At 43.9% G+C, this 25,957-nt stretch overlaps 1 protein-coding gene and 1 pseudogene across 5 annotated transcripts in view; one reads left to right on the forward strand and one right to left on the reverse strand.

Moving 5' to 3' along the window:
* SOCS2 (suppressor of cytokine signaling 2) overlaps positions 1–25,957 on the forward strand; it is a 71,728-nt gene that overhangs the window by 33,021 nt on the left and 12,750 nt on the right. The gene's annotated exons all lie outside the window — the stretch shown is intronic.
* LOC115519437 lies at positions 17,372–18,852 on the reverse strand (annotated as a pseudogene).

Consider the following 25,957-nt stretch of genomic DNA (forward strand, 5'->3'; position numbering starts at 1 on the left):
AGAAGGGCCAGTTTCCAAATACATCCTTTTCCTTCTATTCTTCTGAACACACAGGTCCTAAAAAATAAAAATAAAAATAAAAGTCGATGTTTTGTGTCACTGTTAATCCTCTAAAAGTGTGAGTAGTAGAGGCTGTCCTTGCACAAATAGGCCATATATCAGTACAATATGGGGAAGGCCTATTTTAGAGAACTGATACCCCCCAAAATCTGCATTTATATTCCTCAGACCAAGAAGAAATGATTCATTTTTTCCTGATCCAATATTTTTACGTTTAAAAGAGTTTTACTGATCACCTATCAAAATTAACTATAATAACTATAATAGAGAAGGAATTTTGTCAGACATATTATTATTTTTTTTTTTATTTAAATTTTTTTTAATGTTTATTTATTTTTGAGACAGAGAGAGACACAGCATGAGCAGGGAAGGAGCAGAGAGAGAGCGAGACACAGAATCTGAAGCAGGCTCCAGGCTCTGAGCTGTCAGCACTAGAGCCCGACGCGGGGCTCGAACTCACGAACTGTGAGATCATGACCTGAGCCGAAGTAGGATGCTCAACCGACTGAGCCACCCAGGCGCCCCTGTCAGACATATTATTTTATAGGTAGTTATGCCTATCAAATATACCCAAATTCAGTGTTTTAAGGAAAACTTACTGTTGGTTTTTTTTTTTTTAAGGAAATGGTTATCTTATTTATTTATTTTATTTTATTTTGAGAGAGTACAAGAGGGACAGAGAGAGAGAGGGGGGGGAGAGACAAAATCCCAAGCAGGCTCCACGCCGTCAGCACAGAACCTTCGATGGGGGGCTCAAACTCACAAACCATGAGATCATGACCTTAGCTGAAGTCCGACACTTAACTTACTGAGTCACCCAGGTACCCCGAAATACTTCTTTTTTGTTGTTGTTTGTTTTGAGAGAGCAAGGGAGGGACAGAGTGGATTCACAGAGAACATCTTTTGTTTTTAATGTTTATTTTAGAGAGAGAGAGCACAGGAAGGGGAGGAGCAGAGAAAGAAGGGTACAGATGATCTGAAGTGGATTCTATGCTGACAGCAGAGGAACCCAATGTGGGGCTTGAACTCATGAACCATAAGATCATGACGTGAGCTAAAGTCAGGTGCTTAATCGACTCAGCCATCCAGGTGCTCCGAGGGAGAGAGAGAGAGAGAGAGAGAGAGAGAGAGAGAGAGAGAGAGAGAGAATCTTAAGCAGGCTCCACACTCAGCATGGAGTTTGATGCTGGGCTCTATCTCATGACCCTGAGATCATAACCTGAGTTGAAATCCAGGCGCTTCTATTCATGGGTATTTTAGAAGGTTAGACCTACATTTGTAAAGTGATTAGTCACCTATTAACATAACTATCATCCGGGTAAGTTCAGAATACAGTAAAACCTTGGAGTGCGAGTAAGTTGTTCTGAGAGTGTTCCACAAGACGAGCAAACATTTCTTTTTCTTTTTTTTAATGTTTATTTCTTTCTGAGACAGAGAGAGACAGAGCATGAGTGGGGGAGGGGCAGAGAGAGAGGGAGACACAGAATCCGAAGCAGGCTCCAGGTTCTGAGCTGTGAGCACAGAGCCTGATGCGGGGCTCAAACTCACGGACCCCGAGATCATGACCTGAGCCGAAGTCGGATGCTCAAACGACTGAGCCACCCAGGCGCCCCACGAGCAAACATTTCTAATACATTTTAACTTGATAAACAAGTGATGTCTTCCAATAAGAGTAGTATGTGATGCCAGACGTCAGATGATTACAATTGAGTCAATGGTTCTTGAAATTTGCTTTGATATACCAGTGCTTTGAGTTACAAACATATTTCTGAAAGAATTAAGCTCGCAAACCAAGGTTTTACTATATTTGCATTTTTTTAAAAAAGTTGATTGCTCACACATGTAGGGTAAAATGTTTAGAAAATGACCAACTGTCTCCCTCACCCCACACACATAACACCTGGCCCAACCCGAATGGTCTTGGTGATGTGCATGTTACTATAACTTCTGAGTACTTATTTTAAATTCTCTTACTTTTTATTTAAAATTATGTTTATAATATATTTTAGACATGCAAAAAAGATAGATAATAATGATATTAATGCCTCCCCCACATTTAACAAGGATGATTGTTGTCTAATAGTCTACCAAATGAGAAAATTGCCAAGTGTTAATGTAGTGTATAAATAATATATAAGATTAGAAATTATCTAAAGCTACACTATGTCTTTCTTATGATACATATATTTATTAAGACACAACTATACAGTGAGGAGGGTACTCAACTACTTCTGAAGGGTCATTACCTATTGGAAATTGCATGGGTGAAGTCAGAGGCTTCAACCATATCTGTGATGCTTTATTTTTAAAAATCGTCTACAGCAAATATGGAAAATGTTAACAAATGTTGATTCTTGGAGGTTTTCAGGATTTGGCATTTGACAATTTGACTTTTTAAGTAGAAGCTGTTTTTCCTTAGAAATGTTTTTCCTTCCCCTCAGGCACATTTGTAATTAATAAAGGGAAATTACATGAAATGATCATGGGTAGATGTCCTTTGTAAACGTGTCTACTGTATGACTGTCACTTGAGTCAGAGAACTGAGTAAAGGGAAGAAAGGGCAATGGGCTTCACATTGGGTCCCTCAGGATTTTATTTTAATTGTCCGATGCTCTTCTGAAGGGTGATAGAGGTAGAATTCATCTCCACTGCTGTCATCACCATAGCTGGCATTTATTGCAAGCCTTACGATGTGTTTGTCACTTGCTGAATACTGTACATGGGATATTAGTGAGGATACAATTTTGTTCACCGTATCAGAGACCTGAAGTAACAGTAGCTTAAAGAAGATACCATTTTACTTGTGACTCCCATAACGGTCTGGACATACGCAATCCATGGCTGATAGGATGGCTCCATGAAGGTCAAGTACCCAAGCTCCTTCTGTCTTGTTGCTTTGCTAGTCCTACAATATTGCCTTTATACTCATAGCCTATGATGGTTCTTGGCTCTCTCTCACTAGTTCTTGCTCATTTTCCCTGGTCAGAATCCAACACATGAGCACATCTGGCTACAAAGGAAGCTGGGAAATGTAGTCTTTATTCTGCATAGCCATGTAAGGCAGCTGTAAATATTGGGGCTTCTATTCCTATAGAATAAGAGGAGATGCACATTGGGGAAGCCATAAGAAATCTGTGCCCCAGTGAAGAGTTTCTATTTAACCTTACAACAACACTAGGAGTCAAGCCCAAATTGACTCACTGAACACTTGAGAAGAAGAGAGATTAGATTTCTTGCTGAAGGTCACACTGCTAGTATGTGGTAGGGCTGGGTGCGGCTGTATTTTTGTTTCTTCATATGTTTGCATCTAGTTTGCCGAGAAGTTCTAATACTAGGAACTGAGCGGGGAATTTCAGCTTCCTTGGGACTGCCACACCTTGTCAGTGTTTGCTTGATTTCATCACATCATTCAAAACAATCATCCAGGAAGAAGTGTGTGCCCTGTACTTCAGAGTTGAAAGCAAGCACCCATTTAATTTTGTCCAAGGAATTTTGTGACATTTATTGAGCAATGGGTAGTACATTTGGGTGTTGCCCAATCAAAACCGGGAACATATACCAGGGAAATGTTATTCTTTAATTTGGTTCAGGTCATACCTGGCTTCTGGTTAGGCTAGAAAATGCACCTCTATTATCTTTTTAAAAAGAAGGAAATGCTTTCATAGAAGATATGTTCTAACATCTTTTTTCTGTGCCTATGTTAAGACTATGGACTATCTCCTAAATATTAAATAAAAAGTAGCAAATTTTCCAGAAATGATTTTATTTTAGGAGCAACAAGTAGCATTGAAACCATATGTTGCTCTTTTACAACATCATCCAACCAGCAGCTTCTTCCGTGCAACAACATTTGGCAGGTGACCCCGTTCTTTCACCCTGATCACAATTTCCAAGAGTTGGCCTGTGCCAAAACCAAAATTTCAAATGGGAAGCCTGGTTCCTGAAAGTCCACATCTGACATTATTCGAGTTCATGCTGGAACAGAAGGGAATACCCTAGATAAGGCACGCAGTCACCTGTTGTAGATCTCGGCCTTTGGAAATGTTAAAAGGTGAAATCTTTGTGTGGTTCAGGACCAGCTTCAGGATTGGGGTGAGACAAGCGTGGCGTTCACTTCTGGCAGCAAAACTCACTTCTGGCAAGTGTCAAAAAACTTAGTAATCAAGACAAATAATATTTTTTTTTTTTTTTTTCAACATTTATTTATTTTTTTTTGGGACAGAGAGAGACAGAGCATGAACGGGGGAGGGGCAGAGAGAGAGGGAGACACAGAATCGGAAACAGGCTCCAGGCTCTGAGCCATCAGCCCAGAGCCCGACGCGGGGCTCGAACTCCCGGACCGCGAGATCGTGACCTGGCTGAAGTCGGACGCTTAACCGACTGCGCCACCCAGGCGCCCCAAGACAAATAATATTTTAATGGAAGTTTTAAATGTAAAAACAAATGAAAAAAATCATGTTGAACACATATCAAAATTTTAAATGAAGATAGGCTGTTGTTCGGGTTACCATGGTGCGTTGTTGTGGGATGGGAACAGTCATTTCCAATTAGCCCCGCATTCCTGGCCCCAAAGTCCTCAGGTGCCACCAGGAGGGTTTACGAGGGTTGACAATATGTGAGAACAGATTGGGCAATGAATGTGGGGCTTTATACATGGTCATAATTTTTTATTATAGAGCTTTTACTAATTTTTCTCACTAGGCTCAAAATATTTTGGGGATATTTTGATGAGTGTATATAGGAGTGTACATTTTCCCTTTGTCTCAGGTTCCAATATGGCTCCACAGTGCAGTGTTCGGGACTTCTGGGAACCCAGCTTTTCATGCTAAGTGAGCTGTTGCTACAGGAGCTCTAAACTCTTGAGAGACCTAACTGGTTCTTTCTCTGAGACCATTTGGCTAAACACACGACTGCTGTCCCTTTAATCACCATGCCACTTAGCCTTTTACATTTACAGTGGATGGAAGTCTCTGCTTCGTTTGTCTGTCTAAATATGCGTTAATATCATCTAACCTATGCTGGAAATCCCCCGATCCTTATCTCCTCAATTTTTCCCTTGATAAATTAGGTTCCTCTTTTTTTCTCTCCTGTTTTAATCCTGATTCCCATTTATAAGTGTGTGTGTGTGTGTGTGTGTGTGTGTGTGTGTGTGTGTATGTGTGTGTGTTTATTTCACATCTATCTCTCCTGCTACATTACAGGCTCCTTGAGGGCAGGGAGCATATCTATTTGGCTAATTACTCAGCCCTCAGGACCTAGCATAGTGTGTACATATTATAGGGATTCATACAGAGTTTTTAAAAAATGTTTATTTATTTATTTTTTTTTGAGAGAGAGAGAGAGGGAGAGAGAGAGAGCTGGGAAGGGGCAGAGAGAAAGGGAGAGAGAGAATCCCAAGAAGGCTCTGTACTGTCAGTGCAGAGCCCGAGGCAGGGCTTGAACTCACGAACTGTGAGATCATGACCTGAACCCAAATCAAGAGTCAGACGCTTAATTGATTGAGCCACCCAGGCACCCCTCATACAGACTTCTTAATAGATAAAAATTGTAAGTAAAGCTTCAGGTGCTTAATAAATGTTATCGGTAATCATGCTACAGGACTTTTTTTTTAACTTTGAAAAATTTTTTATTTTTCAGTTTATTTATTTTGAGAGAGAGAGTGAGTGAGAGAGGGAGAGAGAAAGAACATAAGTGGGGGAGGGACAGAGAGAGAGGGAGAGAGAGAGGACGCCAAGTAGGCTCCACTCTGTCAGTACAGAGTTCAATGTGGGGCTCAAATTCATGAACCATGAGATCATGACAGGAGCTGAAATAGAGAGTGGGATGCTTAACCGACTGAGCCACCCAGGCGCCCCAGATGCTACAGGATTTTTTAAAAAAATCAAGAATGCCTTTAAATGTCAATGAAATAAATCCCTTTTTCCTGTTTTGAGTTAGGTCTTGAATAAGCCGTATTTCTCCTACCTGACAACTACTCTTACATTTCAAGTGATGTTTCGCAATGTCTGGAAGGGCGGTATTGCAAAGGCAGTTTGGCCCTGTGGAAAGAGCATTGGGTCGGGAACCAGGAGGCCCGGTAACTCTAAAAGAGAACGGGATGCCTTTGGTATAATGGGCTGGGTTTCACCCCAAAAAGTCTAGCAGGCCTCATCCTTATTCTCATGTAGGTCCTTGATCATGAGTATGTTCCTGAAACCCAAAGTTCCCCTGGTTTCTTTAGGTCTGCCCTGCCCACTGGTTAAATCTGACCATGAACCCTTATAGCAAAGACCTCTTCACACCAGAGCCCAGCCCCATCCACTACACCATTGTGCAGCCAAAAAAGCCTCCATGCCCCAGTTCACTGTCTTCTCTGAGTGTCTTCTCTTTGAAGCTTCTGAATAGTATCAGAGGAATCTAGAGGCTACCTCCTTGAGGAGGCCAGTGGTTCAAAACGTTTAGCCAACTCAAGTCATGCTTTTGCAGTAGGCACCAGACCAGGCAAGGAGTCCCTGTCTTCTGGGACTGTCTTCTCAGGTTGGAAGAGGAAGGATAGTGAAGGAAAGAGCCCTGGCATTGGCGTCTGACAGATTGGGCTCTAGTCCCAGAATGACATTCACTAGCCTGGTAGTTTCAGTTTGAAATTGAGAATGTGGAAAGACAATAATAGTAATACTCTGTCACTCAGAATTCTTGGATACACATGACAGACACCTAACTCAAATGAACTTAAATAGGTGTAAATAACTTAAATGGCCTAAATGGGAACTGACCAGTGGTGCTTATCTGGTTTATTTCTTATAAGCCCCCAAAGGGTGGGGTATAGCTAGATTTTGGTGACAGATGGAACCAGGATCTGCAACATTGTTAGGACACTCTTTTCTGTCTCTGTTCTCTGCTTGTCCCTACGTGCAAAAATCGCAGTTCCTAGGGAGTGGTGGTTCTTCTAGTGGTGGGAAACATGACCTCCTATTTCACAGCTTCTCTACCAGAGGGAGATTGGTTTTCTTCCCTGCGATCTCACTTGAAAAATCCTGGGAAGGACCTGATTGGCCTAAGTTGGATCACATGCTGACCATTGGAGCAGTCAGCTTTGGCAAGGGTGGCTGGTTTCCTGTGATTGACAACCTTCTGTAGAGGCACATGTGGGAGTCGGTGGAGGGGTTTTCCTCAAGGAAGGGAGTTCCTTTTCCCAGCAAATGCAGAGATACCAGGCCGACTGAATAATGTCCACCACACAACCTCTTAGGGTTGTTTATGAGGGTTAGAGATAACGCATAGAAAGCATGAGTAGTAGAAATGATGGTGATGATGGTGGTGATGATGGTGAGGAGGATGAGAAGAAGTAGTATCTCAGCATCTCTAGATACTCAGGCTCCACATGGGAGCCATTATATCTCACAGAAGGAAGCACACTTTCTTCTTTGTTATTCTTTTGACCCTGGTACAATCATCAAAATAGACTCTTATGAACCCCCTTAGTCACAGGTGAAGAGATAAGACCTAAAAAGGCTATGGTTGCTCAAGGACATAGAGTGAGTGGTACAGCAAGGCCCAGAACCAACCCTTAAGGCTCCCAATCTACTCTACTTTTTGTATACCATGTGGTGATTAAGAGTGCTGGCCCTGAAGCTGGCCTGCCTGACTTTAAAGCTCAGCCCCTCCTACTGTGTGACATTGAATAAGTTCCTTAACCTACCTCTCTGAGCCTTAGAGAGTCCCCTTTGCAGGGTCATGATGGGGAATTAAGTGCATTAATATGGGCATATTGGCTATGATGATGATTCCATTCTCAGATACTACCACCGGGGTCTCCTGCCCTGGAGCTGGTCACCTCCTCCTAGTGTGTCCGGGGACATGCCAGGCATTGCAGTGGGGCTGCAGTCTGGTTCCGGTGGGCACTGGGATTGGAGGGGGAACAGCCATTCAAACCACCTAAGGCTCTGAATAACAAATGAAGCCATCACCTCTCTCTCTCTCCATCCCAGTGGTTTTCTAAATAAACATTTCCCCAACAGAACAGTGCTTTGTGAACCACTGATGCTGCAAGGCTCTCCCTGATCTCACACGGGATGCTCGGCAAAACACCAAAACTCCCTGTGTCTTTTCCTCCTTTGAAAGAGCGCTGTAGCAGTGCCTGTGATTTCACGAATAGCACAGGCTTTGGAATCAAATAGGCCTGGGTTCGAATCCCTCTGCGGCCACTGGTTAGCTATGGGACTTAGGCAAGGTGCTGGACCCTCTTTCGTGTCTAAAATGAGAACAGTATCAATATCCACCTTGTAGAGCTGTTGAGAGGAGTCTCTGGAGGGCAAGTCAAGTGCTTAATACAGAGTGTGCTTGGTGCATGATGGCTGTCGTCAGAATTAAGTGTCCTATGATGCATACGTGTTTGAGAACGCACCAAATCACTGAGTGAATATAAAGCCTTATTTTTTATAAAATAAAGACATCTGCAAGTGTTTTCTCATAATTATGCTACCTCTTAGTTCTGCAGAAGCCTTAACTGGATAGAACTTTGGGTAAGAGATTTCCACGTGATTTAAAAAACAATACCAAGGAAATGTACTCTCACAAATGGGAGAAACGTCTTCTTCTTCTTCTTCTTCCTATGTGAAAGGCAGCAGGATTAATTCTGGCAACAGAAACAAAAAGAAACCCTCCCAGAGCAGCGAATGATTCCTGACCCTGGTTTCAGAGGAGGATAAGAATTCCCACATTGATCTACCAGAGTCATGCTGAGCGCTTCTATCAACCAGAGACCTGAAGGTGGGCTGGCTCTGGGGGAGGGATGGTTTCTCAGAAATAGAATTGGAAGGATTCTCTCCTTCTGTTTGTGTCCTCCACATCCCTCATCAGCCGCACCCAATCCTGCCAGGGGTCCCATTGCACATGGAGCCACTTGCTGAAGTCCTAGGTCCTACAGTTTCGAGTAATCCTGTTTGTAAAATCCTCTTGAACATTTTAGATAGTTCCTTTATACTCTCAGTAGTGGAAAGTGCTTTCTAAGGTAATGAACAATATGACGAGATGTACTTGTATTGGTCAGGATAGGCTAGGTTAAGGCAAACCAACCCCGGAAATCTCAGGGGAGCACAAAAAAGCTCTTTTTTTGCCCTCCGGCTCTGGACCCACTGCAGGCCTGATGGATCTCTAGGGTAGCTTCTGTCTGAGTGGGAGCCCAGGGACAGAATCTACTTGCATCAGGTGACCCCAGCATGGAGTTCCCAGGTCACTGGGACAGAGGAAGGACGCATGGGGAATGCACTCTCCCTCGTAAATGCCACACGGCACTTGCATTCATGAGTCAGTGCGGAACCAGGTCTCGTGGACCCACCTAAGTTTAAGGAGAGGGAGATGCGTGGTTCTTCCAAGTACCCAGAAAAGAGAGAGAACGGAGTATGAAGGATCAGAAGTCCCTGCTCCTCCTCTATCTTCCTTTTCAAATGCAGAGATCCTGGTCTTGGATCAGGGCTGCTGGCGAGAAAAATCTGAAGGAGGCTTGAAAGTCCAACAGAAGGAAATGTGGAGAGCCTCCCATGAAAAGGGAAAGTATTTTCTTAAGAATGCTGAGTACCTAAATACACAGAACAAACTGAGTGAGGGTTGCTCGCGGGAAGGCAGCGGGGATGGGCTAGATGGGGGATGGGCGTTAAGGAGGGCACTTGATGGGATGAGCACTGGGTGTTATATGCAAGTGATGAATCACCAAATTCTACTCCTGAAACCATTATTACACCATATGTTAACTAACTTGGACTAAAAAAAAAAAAAAAAAAAAAAAAAAAAAAAAGAATCCTGGGTACCTCCCTTTCCTTGGTTCAGCTTTCCTTAACATAACAAGGGAATTTAGGGAACCAAAACAGCTTGAGGATTGAGACAGTGGGAGCATGTGCGGAAATGCAGGACCTCCCCAAATCCAGCTACCCCAGTCACCTCCCTTACCCCCTCTTCCCTCATCCTGGGAACACACTAACACGGTCCACCTTCTTAATTCTCTCAGTGTGATTATTACGGACTTAGGTTTTTTTCTTTCAATAACTTACTTTTCCTAAAGGAAAAGGAACTTTATATTTCTGTCTTAGTGAAAATCCAGTATCATTCACCATAGATAGAAGATATCCATAAGAACACATACAATGTCAATAAAACAGAGAGTTCTGAACCTGAGGTTTGCTCTCCCAGTTACAAAGGGAGACTAACAAATCCGGAATGGTGAAAAAGACAAGCCAGCTCTAAACCGGAACTACTTTTCATGGAATCAGACAGATTGAAAGAGGAGTGTCAAGGAGGAGGCAAATAGCTCAGATGTGGACGCTGTGTCCCGATGCCTGTGTTCTAATTCCAGGGCCACATCACTTACTAGCCGTGTGACCTTTGTGCCTCCTTTTCCTCATCTGGAGATCTGAGGATAATAATATTACCTACTTCATACACATGAGACTCCTGTAACAGTGCCTGGCAGATAAGAAGGGCTAGAGCCAAAGCATAAGAGACTGTTAAAAACAGAACAAACTGAGGGTTGATGGGGGGTGGGAGGGAGGGGAGGGTGGGTGATGGGTACTGAGGAGGGCACCTTTTGGGATGAGCACTGGGTGTTGTATGGAAACCAATTTGACAATAAATTTCATATATATAAAAAAATAAATAAATAAAATAAAAAAAAAAGAAGGGCTATAAAATAAGCATTACCAATTTATTTATTATTTATTATTATTATTATTATTTTTAACGTTTATTTATTTTTGAGACAGAGAGAGACAGAGCATGAATGGGGGAGGGTCAGAAAGAGGAAGACACAAAATCCGAAACAGGCTCCAGGCTCTGAGCTGTCAGCACAGAGCCCGACGCGGGGCTCGAACTCATGGACCGCGAAATCATGACCTGAGCTGAAGTCAGCCGCTTAACCGACTGAGCCCCCCAGGCACCCCAGCATTACCAATTTTTAGTATTATTTCTTACAGTGTGGTGTCTTGTTTAATTCTGTCTCCTCTACCTGCTAAAATCTCCTGTACCTCATTAAATTATCTCTCACTCCTGGTGAGACGCATCCCAATCCTGGAGAAAAACATCCATCGAATGGAACCAGCAGAGGCTCTGCAAACTGTCAACTCTGAACCACAAGCCTTTTGGCTTCATTGGTGACCCTGGAGCAGATTACAAACTTCTTTAAATCTAAGTTTCCTAGGTAAGGATAAAAATACCTACCTCCTAGAAGATGCGATAAGGTCAAACAGGTAAAACAGAATCTATCCAAATGTCAGACCTAACAAGGAGATTGACTAAATACTGGTTTCCCTTAAACCAGTAATTCCTAACTGTCTCCGAGGGATTTGTGGAACGCTCTGGCAGAATCTTCAAACGTGTTGCCCACTATATTATAGTAATTTGAAAATACACATACGTACGTTAGAGCAGTGGTTCTCAGAATCAAGCAGAACTAAGAATCACATGGAGAGAGAGCAAGCGACTCATCTCAGATTGCACCGGACTTTCTGATTTTAGCCCCTCATCCTGAGATGCTCCTCAGTCCTGGGCAAACCTGTATGGTTAGGCACTCTGCCTGGAGAATCGTTTAAACTTGGATTCCTGGACTCCAGAGATTCTGATGCAGCAGGCCTGGGTGGGATGGGGCCTGAAGATTTGCACTGCTAACCAAGCTCCCAGGTTTTCTGCTGTGAGTGTAAGGACCACACTTAGAGAAGCTGTGGCTTAGAGCCCTTTATCCTATTAATGCCTATACTTGGTGTTCTGTTTCTAAAAGTTGAGAGTTGCTCAACTTTTATAGCTTCCCAGATGTCTTCACAGCTCTCTGAGGTTGGTGTTTCTTCCCCATTTAATAGGCAAGAAACCTAAGGCTTAGCAATGGTTTAGTGATTTGCTTGACGTCATATAACTTGGAAGTCACTCAAACTCAGATCTGACACGGAAACAGGTTTTCTCATTCCTACCCCCTTAAGCCACAGACGTCTGTGCTCAGCTCCCTTACTTTGGAATGAATTCTCTCTACGAGAGTATGCTAGTGCCCTAGAGAAGTGGGTTTCTGGCCAATCGTTACCAGAGTTCTGCAGTGGACACAGCAGATAAATATGTACACACACACACACACACACACACATATACTTTTTTAAAAAGTTTATTTATTTTGAGAGAGAGAGAAAGCACAAGCAGGGGAAGGGTAGAGGCAGAGGGAGGGAGAGAGAGAGACACAGAGAGAGAGAATCTCAAGCAGGCTCTGCACGGTCGGCACAGAGCCAGATGCGGTGCTTGAACTCATGAGCTCACGATCATGGATCCATGACCCCGTAGGATCTCAGCATATGTTTGTGGAATGAATGCCAATAACATCATTAATAATTCCTGTTTAATGCTCCGCCGCGTCTCCTTTCTTCAAAGGGAACCTAACTTTTACACGGGAATTTCTTGAGTTGCTATCCAGGGATCTCTTTTGCTCCTTCTCCTTCCTCTTCCTTTCTCTTTCCAATCCCTTTTCCTCCCACCCCTCCCTTTCTAGAGACGCTCTTAGTTGTCACTGAGGAGGGAGGAGAAAACCTTGGGAAAGCAGCTGAGAGATGGTGATGGGAAAGAGCTAAATCAGTTTAGAGGCCAAGTTAGTAACTCCAGCTTTTCTATCAGGAGCCTGTGCGGAGCCTGGAAAGCCTGGGCAGCGAGGCTTTATTTTCCGCCCCCTGGTCTTTGGTTTCGTTTTCTTTTCGGCTTTTTCCACCCCTCCTAGAAAACCACCCAGCCCTGCTGCGGTGGTCGCTGTGCGGTGGCTGTGGCCTGCGTCCCTTGTCTGCAAGGTGGACGTTTGCTAGGGAGCTCACAGAACAGGGCCTTGAGGAGCCCAGGCGAGACAACGGATGCGAACGAGATGTGAAGGTGGGACGACTCTAAGGAGCAACTGTCATTGTCACTGTCATTTAAGCTGGAGGGAACAGAGCTTGCGAGTTGAAGCTAGTACCAAGAACGTGCACTTCACAGCCAAATATAAAAGTTTTTAAGGAAGTCTGCTCGCCCCGTGGTTGGCCCACGTGATTCCGGATGGACTGGCCTTACGGTGCGCTGACAGCATCATGCTTCCGTGCAAACCGGCGCTTTTTTCAGTTAGTCGTCATTTCATGACAGAATTGGGAAGCCGCCTGTTCTCTAGACCAGGGTTTTGGGTTGGTCAGGTACATGGTATTTTCACAGATCAGTTAGTACTTTTCCTTATTTCTCTCCTGTCCGGGGAGTCGCTGCTGTTCAGGCGCGTCTCTGCTTTTCCTCCAGATACATATGCTCTGAGGATTTATGCCACCAGGAATGATCTCCTACCCTCAAGCCTAGGCAGGCAGGGACCCACGATTTCCTTTGTGTAGAGCAACTTTCTGTGGAAACTTGGACCTTCTCCCTTCGACACAAGGCAGACCAATGAGGTTCTTTGAGCAGCCAGCAGAGGGTCCCAGGTCTGCCCCGTAAATGCTGATGGATTATGAAATCCTTATAATATCTGCGGCTTGCGGAGATCTCGAGGTATTCTGCAATCAGATGTGAGATCTGGGGAGTGGAGTGTGGTCAGATTTTCAGCAGAGATTTGTAGATCACCTATGACCATTTTTGGAATGGGAATGGGAATGGGCTTTTTAAGTCTTTGTTTCAGGTGCAGGAATTTTTCTGAAGGGTGAGCTTTATGTTCTATGTGGAAAGGTGAAATGTGAATAAACAGACATACACAACATGGAAATTATGAAGGCAAGTGGACAGATACCGCACAGGAAGTCCCTTTACCATCGGAATGGCGTGATCATAGACTTCTTAAAGACTGGAATCTGGCCTTCCGTCTCTCTGATCCACATCATACTGGTAGATCCTTTGTAAATATGATATTGTGTTACATGCAAATATGTACATCATGTGCAAATATGATGTTGTATCCTGCTGACATCCTTCAGTGGCTCCCAGGTGCCTCCGTGATAACACTCAGTCTCCTTGGTTTGGTCCTTCATTTCCCTCCCAGTCAGGCCCAGCCTCCCCTCTTGCCATTGCCCCGATTAAACTCCACGTGGCAGTCACTCAGAACAAACCGCAGTGCCCCAGCATGCCTGACTAGGTACATTTGAGGATGCTCTTTCTCTGCTTTTCCCATCACGCCAACTTCTTCTCTCTTTCCAGACCCTGTTCAGGATCCTCATCTTAGGGATGACGTCTCTGACTATCCCCTCATCTTTTAATGCCCTAAACCCTGTCTTCCACTCGTTAGGTGCCCATCTGAGCTGCCTTATCATCCTGCCATAGCCCTTGACGTTCTAGATGATTAATCAGTGGCTTACATGTCTATGCCTGGCTCAAGACTGTTGTCTTAGAGACAGGGGCTGTATCTTGTTCACTGTGCATTCCCAGAGCCTTGTACAGTGCTTGGGGTCTAGGATGCGCGTGATAATTATTGGTCGATTTAATCATTTAACGAGTGGCTAGTTCCGATGCGGTCCCCCTCCCTCTCCAGTGGCACTAGCCTCTTGCTTCCTTCTTTAAGGGTCACTGGGCAGGGATCCTGCAGAGTGGATGGGGAAGACATGCATATATGGTGGGATTTGCCCTTCTTAACAGGCTTATTATATACACAGTTATGTCTTTATTGTTCCCCCTTTTAATTGGATTAAGGGAGTTATTCTCTGAGAGATGAAAACACGATATTGAATTCTTATGAGAAATTAGGTAGAATAATAGAATGTTGAAGTAGAAGGGACCTTAGAGGTTATAGGGATCATCCTTCTCATTTTTCAGGTGAGAAACCAGGCCCAAGGGTAGAAAGATTTGTTAAGCTTTCACGATCAATTAATAGCTAAAGACATCTGTTGCTTCTGCCTAACTCAGTCCCTTTGGGGGAACCAGCCCTTCCCACTCTCAGTCATAGCATTTTGAGTGGTGCTGGGTTTACTCCCAAATCCAGGATGAGCATATGAACTGGGTCTGGCCAATCAGAGCATCAAAACATGTGTTCCCAGGAGGCCAGTCAAAGGTGATGAGACTTGATTCCAGAACATTGGAAAAGAAAAGTTCATATGCCCCATTGGGGTTGCTGAGAAGATAGGACCAACCATTGGCAGCCATCTTGTCACCATGAGTGGAGAGCCAAGGAAAACAGTGCCAAGAGATGAAGAGAGTGAGTCTGTCCTAATGACATCATTGGAGACCCTGATACAGATGTGTCTGATCCCTGATTCCTGTAGGAACTCATTAATTATTGTGTATGTGTGGCTTTTTTGCTTAAGTTCAATTCTGTCCCTTTCAACCAGTTAATCTAATGTAATGTTAGAACTAGAACCAGGCCTCTTTACCCCCAAATGCAGTGCTCTTTCCACTGAACCACACTGGGCATTCCTCCAATTAACCCTATGCCACCCATCATCACATAAGAGAAAGTAGAATTGGGAGGGAATGGGAGACAACAGGGCTACATTTTGATGAGTATGGGATGTGTCTCCAGTGAGGGACTCTGGGGACTACTGGGAGGTCACTGGGGTAACAGGAGGCGTTAGAACTGGAGCAAAAAAGAGAGTAGCTAAAAACCAAATTTTGCTTGTTTTCCTGTTTTGACATGGGGTGGAGGTGGGGGGCTATGGGGCGTGGTTAGAGGTGGGGGCATATATGTGATTAGAAGCAGATTCAGCCAGGCTTTTCTTCTAGATTAATGAAAAGACCCTTTGGTCTGGACCTGGGGAAGTTGCTGGGGTGCAGATTGGAAAGGCAAGGACAAAAGTCACGACATCACTATTTTACCCTTAACATCTCATGACTCCCCTAAGTGTGGGAAACTCTGTGCCACAGACCGGCCACAGCCGGTTCACAGCCACAACAAGTGAACCTTCTCTATGCCCGGCACCACTGATATGACTGTGCTGGGCCATGCCTGTTGTTGCAGGCAAGATATGCTAATGAGATGGCTTCCCGCCTTGGTGATAATTTGGTTTCTAGTCTCTGAGGTCAAATCTTCATCACAATGCCCAGGATGCATGAACTAAAATGGAGGGTCTATCCCTGGTGGGAACCCCACCCATACTGCCCACACACACCAGCACGGAGTTTTTAGAGGTCGGATTCATCCTGCTAATGTAACTCTCTTCTCTGTATTCATATAAAGTTCAAAAATAGGGGGCGCCTGGGTGGCTCAGTCGGTTAAACGTCCGACTTCGGCTCAGGTCATGATCTCACGGTCCGTGAGTTCCAGTCTCGCGTCTGGCTCTGTGCCTACAGCTCAGAGCCTGAAGCCCGTTTCAGATTCTGTGTCTCCCTCTCTCTCTGCCCCTCCCCTGTTCATGCTCTGTCTCTCTCTGTCTCAAAAATAAATAAATGTTAAAAAAAATTAAAAAAAATAAGCAAAAGTAAGTTATGGCGTTAGAAAGCAGGACAATGGCTATCTTTGGGAGGTGGGCCGGGAGGGTCTTGGAGAGGGTGCGAGAGAGTTTTCTGGAGCGTTGTGTTCTTCGACTGTGTGCTGTTTACCCGGAAATGTTCCGTTTGTGAAAATCTCTTGAGCTATGTACTTATGGGTGATGTACTTTTCTCTGTGTGTTGTATTTCAATAAAAACATTACAGTGTGTTGAATGCTGGTCATTGTAGGCAGTCAAATGAGGCCACTGAAATTATGTGATGATACTCTTCTCTTGTAAGGTGGGCACACAAATGATCCAGAATATGTTCATATTAATTTGAAAGTATATAATAAAAATGAAAATATAAAAGAAAAAATCTCGTAGCATGCTCACTGTCTTCCAGGGGTCCAGGACGCTGGATGGAAAAAACTGGAATATTAAGATACCTCAGAATCAGTGTAAACGGACCTCAGACCTGTTCACCTCTCTCCACTTTGATTGCCGTCACTCTTTTTTTTTCTTTTTTAAGTTTATGTATTTATTTTGAGAGAGAGCAAGAGCGGAGAGGGGCAGAGAGAGAGAGAGAATCCCAAGCAGACTCTGCAATGTGAGCACAGAGCCCACTGCGGGGCTCAAACTCAAGAACCGCGAGATCATGATCTGAGCCCAAATCCAGAGTCAGACGCTTAACCGACTGAGCCGCCCAGGTGCCCCGATTGCCACCACTCTTGTTCAAAGCACCAACAACTCTAGGCTGGACTGTGGCAATAACCTCTCGCTGATGTATAATCCACTGTCCACACAGAAGAAGACTGTAGACTTAAAAAACAGCTCAAATAACTCCCCTACTGGAAGACCTTCAAAGAATTCCTAAAAGTCTTTTTTTTTTTTTTTCTTCCTGCCTTTGATCAGGTCTTTATTCAAAATTAGCTGTCCGAAATGATTTGACTCTTATGGAATAAACAAATTTAACTTTTTATGCAACAGCCTTCTTTTCTTCCGAGGTGGGTTTCTCTTGTGCAGGCTTCTTCTCAGTTGCTTGGAAGCTGCAGCCTTCCCCCCCACCCCGCCAAAGTTTCTTCTGCTTTTTCACACCAGCAGGCTTCTTTCCTTTCTTCTCTACCACAGACCTCTTGCCTGGAACCGTCTTCTCTGATTTGGCTTCTAAGGCTGCGGCTGCTCTGTCCATCCAGAGTTTGTGATTCTTGGCCTGGCGATGAACGCTGTTCTGGGGCAGAGTCTTGACATACAGGGTTAGCTTCAAACGTGATTCTTCAGGGCTCTGCGACGAGTCTTCTTTCGTGGTGCTCAGAGGGCTCTTTGGATCTCTGGGCTTTTCAAGATTCCGCTAAGGTCTGTGTTAAGCATCTTGTGCACGGGAAGCTTATAGTTACTCTTGAGGGAGGCAGCCTTCTGCCAAGTGCCATACAGATCGTCTAACTTGCGGGGAGCACTTTCAGTCCAAATGCAGAAACGTCCCACATCCCCACCAGAAGCAAGCTGCAAAATGTTCGCTTGGCTTACATTAAGTAAAGTAAATCCAGGGATGTTTCTGGGGACAACGTTGTCCTCATTAGAGATAACGCAGGGTCCCCTGCACTGGATATGACAACGGTTTCTCATTTTGCCCCTTGCCAGCTCTCATTTGCTGAGAGGCATAGAACTCTTTGATATCATTCCAGGCTTTAAGTCTCTTAGGAAGCAAAACGGCCACCTTGGACTTCTTGTAACCTTCAACTTTATCTTCAACCATCAAAGGAAGTTCAGGAACTTCCTCAATACGATGACCGTTATTTTTATTTACTTAGTTTTTTTAAAGTTTGTTTATTTTGAGGGAGGGAGAGGGAGAGACAGAATCCCAACCAGGCCCCAGCGCTGTCAGTATGGAGCCCAAGGGTGGGGGGGGGCTCAAACTCACGAACCACCGTGAGATCATGACCTGAGCTGAGATCAAGAGTCAGACACTGAACCGACTGAGCCACCCAGGGGCCCAATACGATGACCTTCAGACATGACCAGCACTGGTAAGGCGGAGGCAGCCAGGCAGAGCAGATGACGCACCGCCTCTGTGTCGTGCTCATTCTGCAGTGCTAACGACGCCAGGTTTCGGTTGGTGCGAACACGCGGCCCCCACAACACATGTTTCCAGAGGCACCTGGCCAGAACGGTGAGCCCCACTGCCTTGAACTCTGGGAATTGGAGCCGCGGCTCTGCCAGCACCCCAGGACTCAGCACTGCTTCGATGGCCTGCTAACTCACTGACAACACGGGGCTGTCTGTCGTTCTTGCCGAGTGGGTGTGAACAAAGTTCACAACATCAGGTCGAATTGGAGGCTTGAACATGGCAGGCAAAGTAGCATTTCTGCCAGATGATTCCCCCTTTTCGGAGTATAAGGATATCAATGAATAAATACATGCCATCGTGGGGAGAGGAGACAGCCACCCTCCTCTCATCCCTGTGGCTCCTACAGGAAATGTAAGAATTGCCAATAGTCTTAAAGCCCAGATCCCAGCACGCCCAGCAGTGACTGGTGCCTTCTGTCTCCCTGACCATCGTCCCACCACTCTCCCCCACCTCACCAATTTCCAGCCCCCCTGGCCTCTTGTCATCCTTCCAGCATGCCATGCTTGTTCTAGCCCCAAAACTTTGACATAGACAGGCACGTGTGCCTGAAGAGGGGTCTCCCAGGTCCTGGGGTTGCTGGCTCCCCTTCGGACCTTCTGTCTCAGCTCAGATGTCTCCCCCTCGAGTAGCCTCTCTCGGCCATTCTTCAGTCGCATCACCTTTTATTTTCTTCACGGTACCCGTGGCTATCTCGTTTATGTAGTTGTTACCAGAATGTGCGCATCAGGAGGGCAAGGACCCATCCACCTTCTTCGTCATTCATATCAGTCAGTGAGTGTCCCGGAGGGCAGCGGATGGCATACTCAAAAGAGTATAACCAAGAAGAATTTAACAAAGGGACCTTGTACAGAAATGTGGGCAGGGCTAAGGGAACCAGCTCCCAGGGAAAGCCACCCCCACCCCTAGGCCTGAAGGGGCAAGGCGAGGGGGTTCTCTTTTCCTTACTTTCTTTATCTGTTAAAATATCTCTATGAGGTGCTTGCAGGACATGGTTACATACGAGGACTGGGTCGGTAAAGCAAGCAGAATAACGCCTGGGCCGTATTAAGTGCTATGTGAGTGTTTGCCATTATTATTACCGATCTTATTTTAAACTCATTTAATTTAGTTCCTACAACTCTCTGAGGTGGAGCAGGGGTTGAAAACTGCCCGTCTATGGGCCGAACTTGGCTTCCAAACGTGTTTTGTTTGGCTTGCACACGTTTCTTTCAAATGAGCCAATATTTAAAAATCTGGACTTTTCTATAAAAATCTGGATTCCTGGCTCTTCTTTAAAAATCCTCATGTGGCAGCAACCAGCAGGGGCTCCATGCGGCCGGCTTCTTCAGAGGAGGCGTGCCCTTAGCCCCGCCACCATACCATGGGTTGATTTCAGTGGTGACACGGTTGCTTCAGGCGAGGATTTATAACCTCAGTTAAGCCCGAGGTGGGGGTAGTTCCAAGGTTAATACAGTGGCACAAAAACACTGTTAAGGACTGCTCCTCCCCCAGTGCTGAGGTCTTCTGCCTTTCCTCTCTGATATCTTCAAGCATGTCAGCAATGATGTTCCTCCTCATTTCTCCCAACGCTCCAAAGGCTCATAGGACGCATGCAAAAACACACGTGTCCAGAAGAGGAGAGCATGCCCTTGCATTGGTTTCTTTTTCTTATGAAGGCAAGTCTTAAAAAACAACAACAACAAAACAGAACCCTAGCTGACTTCCCCCTGAGCTCACAGTGGCCAGGACTGGATCATATTACCAATTCCCCGGGGGGGGGGGGGGGCAAGGGGGCCGGGAAGCATGTCCCACACTTCCTGCTGTTCTAAGTGGGAAGGCAGGATCTGCCTACAGGAAGGAAACAAGGTTGGTGAGTAGGCTCTCAAGAATGCCAGGTACAGCTCACCTGGTAACAGCTCAAGTGCATACATCCAGCTCCCGCTACTTACTTAGCTACCCCGGGGGCAGCCGAGTTTATGATTCTTGAGGAGGACTGTTTGCCCCATTTTACAGATAAACTGAAGCTCATGGAGAATACAGAATTTGCCCAAAGTGATACAACTAGTGCATGCTTTGAAGACTGCTTGCCACGTGATAAGCATTCAACAAGTAATAGCTACTAATTTTCTGTCTTCTGAGAGGTTTGAGGTATGATTACTTTAAGCAAGTTTTTTTGTTTTGTTTTGTTTTTTTAATAATCACTTTGAGTTCTTTAGGAAGAAGGCCTACAGAGGTTGCAAATGCCACGATGACTTTACTTTTTAGAGTTTGAAATTCAATTAAGATACTTACTCCTGCCTGGATAATCAACAGCACCAAGCCATATTTATTGGATCTCCAGGTACACGAATAAGGTGCCACTGAAGATACTATGGGGGAGTGGGTGGCACCTGGGTGTCTCAGTCAGTTAAGTGTCTGACTTTGGCTCAGGTCATGATCTCTCAGTTCGTGAGCTCAAGCCCTATGTCTCATCTCAGAACCTGGAGCCTGCTTCAGATTCTGTGTCTCCCTCTCTCTCTGCCCCTCCCCAACTCACTTCCATGTCTCTCTCCTTCAAAGATGAAGAAACGTTAAAAAAATTTTTAAAGAAAGATACTATACAGGGATGTGTGCCCTCCCAAACAACTTTGCGGGGCATTGTTTTATTATTTTAATGAATGAATTAGTTAATTTATTTATTTATTTTGAGAGAGAAAGAGGCGGATGGAAGAGAGAGAGAATCTTAAGCAGGCTCCATGCCCGGTGTGGAGCCCAATGCAGGACTCGATCTCACAACCCATGAGATCATAACCCAAGCTGAAATCAGGAGTCACACACTTAACCAATTCAGCCACCCATGTGCACCACGGAGGGTGTTATTTTATAAGAGCAGAGCATGTGAATGTTGCAGGCATTGGAGATTGCCTAGATTGTTAGAATTTCTTAACGGGACTTGCATGCCATTTCATAAACTAAGGTGGGGGGAAGCTGTAGTTCTGTAGAAGCTACGTAGATGAAGTTGTTTCTGATGCCATGCTAATGATAGAACCCCAAAACAAGACCCGGCAAGATGTTCCTTGGTGGAAAGAATCTTGTTGGGTTAGCAATGAAAGTGACTGATGCAACTTACTGTTCTTTTCCAATTGTATCTTATAAACTACCATTGAAACAAGCAGATTAGGGCCCAGCCCTTCACTAATCCCTTAAGCTCATCCTTTTAAAATTCTCAGCAGCAAGGGAAGGTCTTACTTCTCCCCACCTCTGATGTTGCTTTCAGATCCCTTCACTGTTGGCATTTGCTCTTACTGGTTATTTGGCATTTGCTCTTACTGGTTATTTCCCATGCTGAATCAGGCACCAGCTTTCTGGCCATCTCCTGGGGGAGCCAAATAGTTTAAAACATCCTCATGTATCCTTACTAGTTCTCTTATTTATTTTTGTTGATGGGTCACACGCACATGCAAAGTAAGACTCTCAAAAAGAGTTTCAGTCATCTAATACCAAATCTCTGCTTTCTCAGTGCACGTCTTCACTGGTATTGTAGTTTTCTGGTTCATACAGATGAAATAAAAATTTGATTATTTAATCTTTAACCAAGTCCCAACTTTAGCCAAGAGTATTAAATTCAGGATTCGGCTTCAAGAAGCGTAGGAATTCCTTGATGAAAAAGAAGGGCATATCATCATTCTTTTGCCCATTGGATCCATTGTTTTGCTACCTTCCACCCTTCTGGCATCCAACCCTGTGTCTGAAATTATTCAGTAATGAGACTAGCAGAGTCAGTGGTGCAATCCTGTTTTATGATTTTCAAAAAGCCCTGAAAATATAGGATGCTCAGTAACTAAGAGAGAAAGGCCTGATGAAAGTGATAAGCGATGTGAGGGGCACCCAGGGTGGACACTACAGCGAATACTTAGCCCCGCTGTTAAACTGTTCTGCCAGACTTGGCTCTTTACAGCTTGAGATCATCGCTTAAGTCTTCCTAGGGAGTATTTAAAGTAAAATGAGCCTCTTTTTGTTTATCCCACAGCTGCCATTTTGTCTTAACAATGTATTCCTTGAAGGCTTCTTAAAGGCTCGGCTGAATGCGGACATACTTTTGCAGACTATGCTGAGTCTTGACTCCTTAGCATGGCCCACCTCTCCAGCTTTATGTTGCTAGACTTTTTTCCAAAGGGGTGACACCGGCTTAGATTCCCACCAGCAATGTACCAGGGTTCCAAATTCTCCACATCCTTACCCACGCTTATTATTATTTGCCTTTTTGATTATAACTGTCTTGGCAGGTCTTACGTGGTATCTCATTGTGGGTTTGATTTGTGTTTCCTCCTTGATGGCTCAGGAAGTAGAATATTTTTTTCATGTGTTTACTGACCATTCATATATCTTCTTTGGAGAAATGCCCATTCAGATCCTTAGCCTATTTGTAACTGGTTTCTTTATTTATTTTTATTATCTAGTTGTCAAAATTCTTTATATATTTCAAGTCCAATTTCTTTTTCAGATAGAGAAATTGTAAACATTTTCTCCCATTTTGTGAGTTGTCTTTCCGCTTTCCTGATAGTGTCCTTTGAAGCATGAAAGTTTTAAATTTTGAAGCCCAATTTATCTAGTTTTCGTTTTGTTGTTGTGTTTTTGGTGTCATATCTAAGAAATCATTGCTTAATCCAGGATACTGAAGATTTTCACCTATAGTTTCTTCCAGGAGGTTGGTAGTTTTAGCTCTTATATTTAAGAGGTTTTTGATCCATTTTTAGTTAATATTTGTAAATGGTGTGAGATAGAGGTCCTACTTTCTTCATGTGAATATCTATTGTTCCAGTACATCTGTTGAGGAAATTATTTTTCCTCTCTCCAATTGCTTGGGCAACCTTCTTGAAAATCAATTGACTGTAGATGTAAGGATTTATTTCTGGAGGCTCCTGGGTGGCTCAGTTGGTTAAACACCCTGCTGTTGATATTGGCTCAGGTCCTGATCTTGCCGTCATGAGATCAGTTGTGAGATGGAGTCCTGCATTGGGCTTCTGGTGGAGGGTGGAGCCTGCTTGGGATTCTCTCTTTCCCTCTCTCTCTCTCTCTGCCCCTCCCCCACCTTCTCTCTCTCTCTTAAAATAAATAAATAAACTTAAAAAAGGATTTATTTCTCATTCTCAATTCTATTCTGTTGCTCTATATATATATGTCCTAGTGCCAATAACCACACTACCTTGCTTACTGTAGCTTGTACTATTGTGTAATTGATAAGTGTGAATTTTCCAACTTCATTCTTCTATTTTAGGATTATTTTGGCTCTTCTGGGTCTCTTGAATTTTCATATGAATTTTAGGATCAGCTTGTCAATTTTTGCAAACAGGTCAGCTAGAATCTCAAAAGGAGTTGCACTGGATTTGTGGATCAATTGGATGAGACTTGCCCTATCCAACAATGTTGTCGTTTGATCAATGAACATGAGATGTCTTTCCATTTAATAGGTCTTCTTTAGTTTCTTTCAGCAGTATTTTATAACTTTCAGGGTATATACTTTGAACTTCCTTTGTTAATTTTTAATTTCTAAGTATTTTATTCCTTTTGATGCTATTATAAATGGAATTATTTTCTTTTTTTAAAGTTTATTTATTTTGAGAGAGAGAGAGAGAGCATGTGAGCAGGAAAGGGGCAGAGAGAGAGTGAGAGAGAGAGAGAGGGGGAGAGAGGGCTCTGCCCTGTCAGCACAAAGCATGACACAGGGCTCAAATTGAGCTGTGAGATCACGACCTGAGCAGAAACCTAAAGTTGGACGCTTAACTGACTGAGCCACCCAGGCGCCCCAATGGAATCATTTTCTTAATTTCATTTTCGGATTGGTCATTGCAAGTGTATAGAAATACAATTGACTTTCATATAGTGATATTCTATCTTATAACCTTGCTGAACTCATTTTTTAGTTTGAATAGTTTTTTGGCGGATTCCTTAGGATTTTCTATGTATAAGATTGTGTCATCTGCAAATACAGTTTTACTTCTTCCTTTCCTATCTGAATGCCTTTATTTCTTTTCTTGTCTATTTGCCTAATTCACTGCAGTACAATGTTTAATACAAGTGGTGGGAATGGACATCCTTGTCTTGTTCCTAGTCTTAGGCAGAAAGCATTTAGTCTTTTACCATTAAGTCTGATGTTAGCTGTGGGTTTTTCATAGATGCCCTTTATCAGCTTGAGAAAGTTTCTATTCTTAGTTTGTGGAGTGTTTTTTAATTAATGAAATGGTGTTGGATTTTGTCAAATGCTTTTCTGTATCTTTGCATCTATATTTCTGTTTTTAATTTTTAAAATTTTTTTTAATGTTTACTTATTTTTGAGAGAGAGACAGACAAAGCATGAGTGGGGGAAGGGCAGAGAAAGAGGGAGACACAGAATCCGAAGCAGGCTCCAGGCTCTGAGTTGTCAGCACAGAGCCCGATATGGGGCTCAGTCTCACGAACCATGAGATCAGGACCTGAGCCAAAATCAAGAGTAGGAGGCTTAACTGACTGAGCCATCCAGGCACCCCTTGATTCTTCTTTTAATTATCTGTAGAATTTATCAGTGAATCCATCTGTACCTGAGATTTTTCTGTGGATAGTTTCAAAATTACTAATTGTTTTAAAACAATTATTTTTTATTTTATTATCATTCAAGTGTGGTAAAGCTATTAGATGAGGAGATCATTGCTGTTGAGAAGATAGTTTGTTACTCGAAGTTCCCAAGGTCTTACACACATGGGGAAACAACATCGTCAGTGAGGAGGCAAGGAGATCAAGGGGAAGGAACACTTTGGCAAGGACTTTTTTTATGGTTTTCATGGAAAGCAGTGCCATCAGGTTTAGGATGGTTAATTTAATGGTTTCAGCAGGCTCTAGGGCATAGTGATTTTTCCTGGTTGCCTAGCACTTGGAGCTGGGATGATTAGGGCAGTGGAATAGTGGCCCAGAGTATAAGAGCCCATTAACAGAGATGGTGGGGGCTGGGGTGGGGGGTGGGCTTTGGATGTGTTAGTTTACATATGAAAGGTATACTCACAGGTGAGTAGGTTACTACCTGTGGGAATTGGCTAATCTGGAAGGGGCAGTCTCTCAGGTTCCACAAGACTTCAGATATCAACGCATCAGAAATACAGAAAATAAAAATGCATGATTAATACACAAATTCAATCTCTTTATTTATTATAGGACTCTTTAGATTTTCCATTTCTTGTTGAGTCACTTTGGGTAGTTTTTGTTTGTAGAAATGTGTTTGTTTCATCTATGTTATTTTTTTTTTTTTTTTTTTTTTTTTTTTTTTTTTTTTAAATTTTTTTTCAACGTTTATTTATTTTTGGGACAGAGAGAGACAGAGCATGAACGGGGGAGGGGCAGAGAGAGAGGGAGACACAGAATCGGAAACAGGCTCCAGGCTCCGAGCCATCAGCCCAGAGCCTGACGCGGGGCTCGAACTCACGGACCGCGAGATCGTGACCTGGCTGA

The sequence above is a fragment of the Lynx canadensis genome, chromosome B4 (assembly GCF_007474595.2).
Source record: "Lynx canadensis isolate LIC74 chromosome B4, mLynCan4.pri.v2, whole genome shotgun sequence".
Taxonomy (NCBI): Eukaryota; Metazoa; Chordata; class Mammalia; order Carnivora; family Felidae; genus Lynx; species Lynx canadensis.